A 9542-nucleotide genomic window follows, 5' to 3' on the forward strand; every position below is an offset into this window, starting at 1 on the left:
TCACTTAGCAGCTTCATAGACTATGCTTTATTGACTGTTGGCTCTCTGTTTACTGTGGGTGTCGCGGAGGAATGCGACACCTCGCTTAATCATGTAATGGCTGCCGCGCCAAAGGACACTCACAAGATGGCGGCTCCCATAACAGCAACACCAGTCAACGTCTCCGCTGATCGCCCAGAGCAACGTCACGTCTCCGCTGATCGCCCAGAGCAACGTCACGTCTCCGCTGATCGCCCAGAGTCACGTCACGTCTCCGCTGATCGCCCAGAGTCACGTCACGTCTCCGCTGATCGCCCAGAGTCACGTCACGTCTCCGCTGATCGCCCAGAGTCACGTCACGTCTCCGCTGATAGCCCAGAATCACGTCATGTCGCTGGTCCTGCCCGAGAGCGGAGAGGATTGCGATCCAGCACGAATGATCCTCCACTGACTACAGCACGAGCAGCTGGCATTCCGAAACTCTCAAGCCAGCCGGCCGCTTCGCTCTCAAGCCAGCCGGCCGCTTCACACTCAAGTCAGCCGGCCGCTTCGCTCTCAAGCCCGGTGGCCGCTTCGCACTCAAGTCAGCTGGCCACTTCGCTCTCAAGCCCGGTGGCCGCTTCGCACTCAAGTCAGCCGGCCGCTTCGCTCTCAAGCCCGGTGGCCGCTTCGCACTCAAGCCCGGCGGTCGCTTCGCACTTAAGCCCGGCGGCCGCTACACTCTCAACTTCGTCTGTTTCAACGCTCTCAACTTCGTCTGTTTCAACGCTCTCAACTTCGTCTGTTTCAACGCTCTCAACTTCGTCTGTTTCAACGCTCTCAACTTCGTCTGTTTCAACGCTCTCAACTTCGCCGGTTACTATGGACTCATGTTCACTGGTTGCGACGCACTCAGACGCCCTGGACGCGAAGGACAAAAGGGCTGCTTTGCCAGTGCTCACGGGCAAGATGGCCGCCCCTGCGGTGCGTAAGGATGCAGGGGAGGTTCCAGCCACTGAGTCCGCTCCAGAACCCGCTCCAACCAGTGAACCATCGCCTCACCCTCAGAAAAGGAGGAGGAGGAGGAGGAGAAAGGCATCCTTCTCTCCTCAAGATGCGGACGCCCTTCAAGAGGCCGCTGTGGGCCTGGAGACCACTCCAGAGGTCTCTCCTGCTCCGCCCCTGCCGGCGCCATCTGTGCTCCTTGCCCTGCCGGCGCCACCTGTGCTCCTTGCCCTGCCTGCACCACCTGTGCTCCTTGCCCTGCCTGCGCCACCTGTGCTCCTTGCCCTGCCTGCGCCACCTGTGCTTCTTTCCCTGCCGGCGCCACCTGTGCTTCTTGCCCTGCCGGCGCCACCTGTGCTCCTTGCCCTGCCTGCGCCACCTGTGCTTCTTGCCCTGCCTGCGCCACCTGTGCTTCTTGCCTTGCCAGCGCCGCCCAAACGCCTTGCTCTGCCGGCGCCACCTGAACTCCTTGCTCTGCCAGCACCACCCAAGCTCCTTACCCTGCCAGCGCCACCCGAGCTCCTTGCCCATGAACCCGCCAGGGCCTCTGTGGATTTCCCCAAGAACTTTTTTGGGGGGGGCAGTATACCTAGGGGTGGGAAGCTTGTGGGGGGGGGCAGTATACCTAGGGGTGGGAAGCTTGTGGTGGGGACCCTGCTCGGCCACTGCCGTCATCGGCCTTTGAACTATTTTGGCCATTAATGAACTCTGACCCGCCGTGGTCATTCACGGACTCTGTCTCGCCATGGCTGCCCAAGCCACCTGACCTGCCGTGGCTGCCTGAGTCACCTGACCTGCCGTGGCTGCCCGTGGCACCTGACCCGCCGTGGCCGCCCGTGGCACCTGACCCGCCATGGCCGCCCGTGGCACCTGACCCGCCGTGGCCGCCCGTGGCACCTGACCCGCCATGGCCGCCCGTAGCACCTGACCCGCCATGGCGGTCCTGGAACCTGCATTGGAGAATCCGTTCCTGTCCGCTACTAGAGCTCCAATGCACCCCCCCCCCTCCCTATTGGTGTCATCTACGCCGCGAGGACGCGCCTTCCGGGAGGGGGGCGTTATGTCACGATCACAGTCTGTTCCTGTCACTCCCCGGACTACACTTCCCACAATTCTCCTTGTCAGTCACATGTTCACTCCACACCAATCACCTGTCGCCACATACAGCCATGCACACACTCCTCACTAATCACCACACCCAGCTGCAGCTTGTTACCTGGACTATAAAAGGACTCTCACTCACACCATCTAATCGCGAAGTCTTGCTTACTCTGGTGTCATTTCTGAGCGTTTATATCCTGTCTGCCTGTCTGTTGCCGTTACTGTCTGTTCCCTGTTACTGACCCGTTGCTGCCTGTCCTGACCCTTGCCTTGTCTACCGTCCTGTGAATGATATCTGCCTGTCCTCGATCTTCTGCCTGTACTCTGACTACGACTCTGCCTGTTCCTTGCTGTTCCTGTTTGCCCCTGATCGACCCAGCCTGTACGACTATGCTCACTTTGAATAAAAGCTTGCACATGGATCTCTGCCTGAGTCCCGCTTCGTTACAACTACATTGTATATATCAAGTATGTAGTTATTTTTGTTAGGCTATATAAAAAGAACAAAGAAGCAAATTACAAATAGTAATTTAAAAAATATATATTTTTCAGATACATATGTTTATTTAGCATAGCCTACATGTAGGCCTATACATGTATTTAAAATTTTTTGATGTTTGATTAACATTAATGACAGAGGGTTATTTATTTGGGGGCTGCTGAATGCATGGACGTCATATACTGACACATATCCAGTTTTTACCCACCTGTTTACGTCCACTTAGCCGTAAGCCATAGCCGATTGTATTCACGCGAGATACTCCACACGATGCATTTTGACATCTGTGTGTGCGTGTATTCAGGCGCAAGGAGAACTGAATCGTGCGCGCGACGCTTCTGTTGTCATTTAGCGCGATTCCGCCTATCCCACCTTCACTAACCGCAAGTTAATCGATAAAGAATTGTGACTGAATTGTAATTTTGTGGTACGACGAGCTTGGCTACTTTTCATTTGGCTGTAGGCTGAAATTTTATTCAACCCGCCAAAGTCGCTAGTGGGAGTGGCTGTCTTACCCGCCACAGCTGAAATCTACCCGTATTTGGCGGGTTGGCGGGTGTTAATGTCAAGCCCTGGGGACATATGTTGTTAATTTATTTCAAAACTAACAATCATCAACAGATACATGATAAATGTACATTGTCCTTGAATTGGACCATGTCACTGGATTCTTTTGATGGAGTTTGAATGCTGTCTTTGTCAGAATGTGACTGTGAGCGGAAAATTTCCTGCCACTCAATTTCTTTCTTTTCTTTATGTATCATACATCACTTTTGATTTCTGCTGGAATGGCTTTTGCAATTGATTCTTTTCAACAATTAGATTGTCTCTGTCATTCCACTTTGTTTTTTTTAAAAGCTGACCCCCCCCCCCCACACACACACACACACCCACACCAACCTATATATATATATATATATATATATATATAGATATAGATATAGATATAGATATCTGTACTATAAGTACAAAGTCTTTGTTCCATGGTTGTATTGAAAGTTCCGTTTCAACAGAGGTACTTTTTCTCTCAAGGTCCTAAAATGTGTCTTCACATCCCTTGCTTTCAAAGCTTTTATTTTGTTCCTTTCTTTAGATATGAGGGAATATGTAACCGCTATGTGACAATACGAGTGATGTCTAAATGCCTAAAATCTAAAAGAGATAAAGATGACACTATAGCCACTGAACAATGATTTTTTTAATAGATTAAATCTCAAAAGTTCTTCAAAGTTGGCATATATGTGACAAAGACCATATCCTAACATGAGATGCTATATATATATATATATATATATATATATATACACACACACACACACATATATACACGCACACTAACAGAACAGAGACACAGCTGTGCAAGAGTGTGTTCCCATTCAGTCTTGTTCAGACGGGGGAAAAAAGAAGAAGAAGAAGAAAAAAAAACAGTGTTTGGAAGCAAAGCCATGGTGAATGTTCCATTAAAACCACAATGGGAGTTAAAGTGACTGGCTGATTGGACAGACTCTTGCTGTATTTGTGGAAAATCACTGCTATTTTGGCAAAGGTCACCGAAAGCATTAATGAGATTACTTTAAAAAAAGAAGAAAGTAAAATATGAACAATAAAATTTTTCCAAACCATTTTCATGGGTGACTAAAAAGTAACCAAATTAATGTGATGTGATTCCTTTCATGTTGGTGCAGCAAGGTCAGTAATGTTTACTACCTTTTCTTTTCTGCACTATGTATTGGACGAGACTCAAATATTTGCCTCAGCTGTGATTCTTACACACTCTGTGACCTTGGATGTACAAATAAACCAAATTACCATGATCTTATTTAATAGACATGATTCTTGTTAGGTTGAATGTAAAAACCTCCAAACATACAGCCTACTTGTTTTCTCACATTGACAACTGTATTATAATATGCCCAAATACGTTAGTGATTGAAGAAATATTTTGTATAATTTTTAAAATTTGTATTTGTATTTGTATATTTTATTATGTTTTGAAATTTTTATTTTTCTATTTTAGTAAACTGTCAGTAGAAGTTATTTTATGAATGTAAATTTTTAATTAATCTTAAAATTAATTACATCAAACAGCCTTAGGAACAATAAACTGAATAATATTAATAATAATATTCCATATCTTAATAGTGATTTCATTATCATTAATAATCACATTATGGTGAGAGAAATTAATGCACTAATTCACAATACAACAGAGGATTGACACTAAGCTCAAGTGACATAAACAAGCATAATTTTGTTTTGATTATCACTGGTTATCACTATTTGATTGCAAAATGTTTTCATCTTGACTTTGATTTCAATTCCAACCACTGGAATGAAGTCTACTTAAATCATAATGACTGTTGGTTGCTTATTTTGAGATCGGCAAAGGGCCAACTTCAGTCATCCTACGTCTTCCGTCAAATTTCTAAGAGGAAAGGAAATAATAGACTATTGAATACTCACACATACTTCCACCAGTTTTGAGTTGAGTTGTGCAACTCAATTTCTGGGAGAAATTACAATCCCACAAACAAAGCAATATTTAAGCCTGCACAAATGCAGCTTTTTTTTAGAATAGGTAACCCTCAACCTATTTCATAGAGACATCAAGTCAGTAGGCTACTGTGAAAGCAAACCCCCCCACCCCCAAACACGAGTTCCTCTGCACCTGTTCCTCACACATACACACACACACACACAAACACAAACCTCCTCTGCACCTGCTTCTCATGTGTTGTGGGCATCGTGATGATTCCGGTGGTATAGCAGAAAAACGCTTCACTCTATGATTGGGGAAAAGTGGTTGGTGGGTGGGCTTGACTTCTGCAGCTGGTCAGTTACTCTTCAGTGAAGGGCAGCAAGACAGACAAAGAGCTGAGATGCTTCAAACAGCCAGACAAATCAACAGCATCCTTTGAATTCTCATGTAGAACAATACAGACTGGAAGTCTTTGCTGTTTTTTCAACTAAAGCATCGGGTTTTCACAGACTATTTTATTCACCCTTGGTTCCTGATTTTTGGAACTTATTGACCTCTTTTTAAAATCATTAAAAAGGTGTATGACATTCCTCTGACAAAACCCTTGCCATAAAATCTTTTATTAGCCTCTGCTGTGGGTTTCAATTTGGCAAAATGACACTAGTATGACTGAATCTGACAGAACTATGGTACTTAAATAAATAAATAAATAAATAAAGACACACTGACCTTTATCTGAGTTGAAAATGGAGTAAAAAAAAAAAAAATCCCCCTCTAAAGAAAAATCAGATATCAAATATGCAACTTAACCTTGTTTTGCATACAAGTTAATGTTACTATCATATACATCATTTGCCATATATCTGTTTTTGATGTAGTTTTCACTTTTTGTTTTAAATAGGGGAGATGGGGTCTAGTTGTCTCATAGTAAAGGCGTTAATTTTTCATATATGATTGTCACATATATTTTAATTGTAATAAATATGTGCAAAATTTGTTCCAAAAACCAATAGTTAGATATTTTGTAAGTTATCTTTTATATTTGTTGAAATGTCCATAATTGTTTTTGTAGTCAGAATTTCAAGGTATATGCCTATACACTCTAACTAATTCAGGGGACCTTTAGTCTTTATTTATATATATATATATATATATATATATATATATATATATATATATATATATATATATATATATATATATATTGTTGTGAAATAAAAAATCAAGTCCTGAAATGCTGTTAGACTTTTTACTTGTAATTGTTATTTTATTGAGCTTGGATGACACACAAATTATGCCTATTGATTCAATCTACTATCATGACTTGTCATAGTTTAACATTTTCAGTTAATCAAAAATGTATTTAATTTTAAGTTCTGTTAATGTAAAATACAATCTGATGACGTGTAAACGTGTTTCACTGTTTTGAGTTGTATGAACACTTCTTTTAATTTAGATGAACTTAAGTTAAGTGAAACTGGGCTGGGATTTATATTTCCCATCATGCTTTGCCCATGGCACTTGAAAGGGAGAGTAAATGCTAAAATTAAGTGTTATATAATGTTTTTTGCACAAGATTAATGGTAAGGGAGATTTAGCAGTAATTAATGTTTTGTCATGCTAATTTAGAAGAGTTTCTGTTAATGTGGGTTTTTGGAGATTTACTATCATGGTGACAAGCGGTGCTTGGTAAGTTCAATTTAAATGCGTTTTATTGTCTCCAAAAAGCGTCTTCACCTTACTTAAAACATTATGTTGGATCAACTTAAATAGCTGCATTCATGTTGACAATTTTGAAGTTCATGTTACTTAGAAATGTGTTTTATTGTGGCAAAAAAAAAAAACGTATTCACCTTACTTAAAACATTATGTTGGATCAACTTAAATAGTTGCATTCATGTTGACAATTTTTAGGTTCATGTTACTTAGAAATGCGTTTTATTGTGGCAAAAAAATGTCTTCACCTTGCTTAAAACATTATGTTGGATCAACTTAAATAGCTGCATTCATGTTGACAATTATTAAGTTCATGTTACTTAGAAATGTGTTTTTATCGTGGCAAAAAAACGTCTTCACCTTACTTAAAACATTATATTGGATAAACTCAAAATATTGCTTTGAATTAATGTAATTCTCCCAATTGGCTTAAGTTAAAAATTCTAGTGGAAAACGTTAACATATTTTTTTTTTGTTGAACCAATGTTTTATTTTTTAGAGTGTACAGTATCACTGTAAAAAAGAATTTGTAGGTTTAACTTTAAAAAGTAAGCTTACCTGGTTGCCTTAAAATTTTGAGTTCATTGAAATTAAAAATTTTAGTTAATACAAAGAAGGTGATTGGTTTAATCAACGGAAACTCAAAATATTATGTTATCTGAACTACATTAATTATCTAGTTGATTTGACCAAAGAAAAAATGTAGTGATAACAAATCAGGATTTTTTTTTTTTTTTTTTACAGTGTAACTGATTAGAATATTCACTTGAATAAAAAGTGACATCTCGCCTTAGTGATTTACTGACGCAAAAACTTGTACATACCAAACCATCTAAAAAAAAGTATTCAGTTGCCTTATAATTGGCCTTGTACAAGATTAAAACAACTTTTACATTGGATAACTATTGGATAGCTAATGGAATAGTTCACTCAAAATGGAAAATTTGTCAAATTTGACAAAAAATTTGAAAAAATAAGACCTTAAACAGAATGCCCTAGCTCTAAAAACAATCTGTAAAAATAGGGCACAATGTACTGTATTAATTTAACAGAATTTTCCGTATTTATTTTTTACAGGTGTTTTACCTGTATTTAGAACTTTGCACTTCATTCCGTTACGTTTTAGGGTTAACAGAAATGTCTGTACAAATTACTGGATATTATCCGGAAAATGAGGTGCCAGTTCTTTTTCTGTTATTTTATGGATTTATTTTTTACAGTGTACTGGAATAATCTTGGACATTCTGTGTAAAGTGGAAGAAAATATAATAATATGGAGTTGGAACAACATGTTCATGAACATCAAAAGTATCATGAAGTGGAACCTAATACCATGCAGACACTTCCTTTGAAAGCTGGTCCCTCAAAACTCTCTCAAGCTGACTGAGCGAGGCCACAGAGAGGTGAAGAATCACTCTGAATAAGCCCAGAGTTCACTGGCTGAGAATGAAGGTGAACCAATCAAGAGCTCTTCATAATGCTTGATTTGAAGTGTGACACCCACAGCGTATCAATGTAAATTGTATATTTCAGTTATTTTCCTTACAGAAAACTTCAGATGAATCATATCACAGAAAACCAATTTCCAAATGAAAGGAATGATTAAGGGTCTTAAGACTTTTTCAAGACACTTTATTTTCCTTCAAATTTTTGTAGATTTCTGTTGATTATATTATTTACCATCAACACGACAATGTATTTTGATGCTGGTTTCATGTGACAGAAAATAAATGTATACCACTACGAGCGACATTCACACATGCAAAAATTTCTGTGTCTCAGACGTAATTCAGACACTGGCCTGTGGGTACTGATGTTTTGAGTGGTGAAAACACTCTTAAGAGGCCACTTGAAAGCCTTGGAGGTCATGCCCTCCCTGCCTGGCATCTGGTAACCTTGTCAGATAAGATCACCAGCATGGAGGACTTCAGCTTTCCTTGTAAACTGAGATGTAATCTCTTTAATTGGTGTCAGCTTAGAAGTCTCTGCAGCCAAGAGACACATCGAGGAGCTCTGGGAGGACATCCAGTCTTCGTGACCTTCCTTCCTTGAATTTGCCTTTAATGATAAGTCCCTGCTCTTTGTCAAATAATTTAAAAATTAAAGGTGACGTGAATTGTGAATTGTCTGGGAATTCACTTCTATGCTGTGTTGGAAAACGCAGTCATACTCAAACTCAAGCTCATTATTTCAAGACATAATTTACAGTCACAATAGACAACAATCCCAAAAAGGGATAGATCACCAAAAAAATGAAAATTATTTCATGATTTACTCACCCTCAAGCCATCCTAGGTGTCTTCTTTCAGACAAACACAATCAGAGATATATTTAATAAATATCCTTAGTCCTCCAAGGTTTATAATGGTTGTGAATGGTAGCCCAAATTCTGAAAACAAAACCAAAAAAAGCATCCATCCATAAAAAAATTAATCCATACGACTCCAGAGGGTTAATAAAAGTAAAATAACAAGACGTTCCATGACGTTCGACACGTTGCGGAAGTTAACGCTTTTTGAACGTACATCAAATACATATGGCTGTTCCGCCGGAAACTCGTTATTTTACAAATGCATCGATTCGCTTCAGAAGGCCTTTATTAACCCCCTGGAGTCATATTGATTCATTTTCAATTTTTTTTGTCTTCAGAATTTGGGTTACCATTCACTACCATTATAAACCTTGGAGGACTAAGGATATTTTTAAATATATCTCCGATTGCGTTCATCTGAAAGAAGATAGTCATATACACCAAGGATGTCTTGAGGGTGAGTAAATCATGAG

Source organism: Megalobrama amblycephala, linkage group LG11 (assembly GCF_018812025.1).
Source record: "Megalobrama amblycephala isolate DHTTF-2021 linkage group LG11, ASM1881202v1, whole genome shotgun sequence".
Classification (NCBI taxonomy): domain Eukaryota; kingdom Metazoa; phylum Chordata; class Actinopteri; order Cypriniformes; family Xenocyprididae; genus Megalobrama; species Megalobrama amblycephala.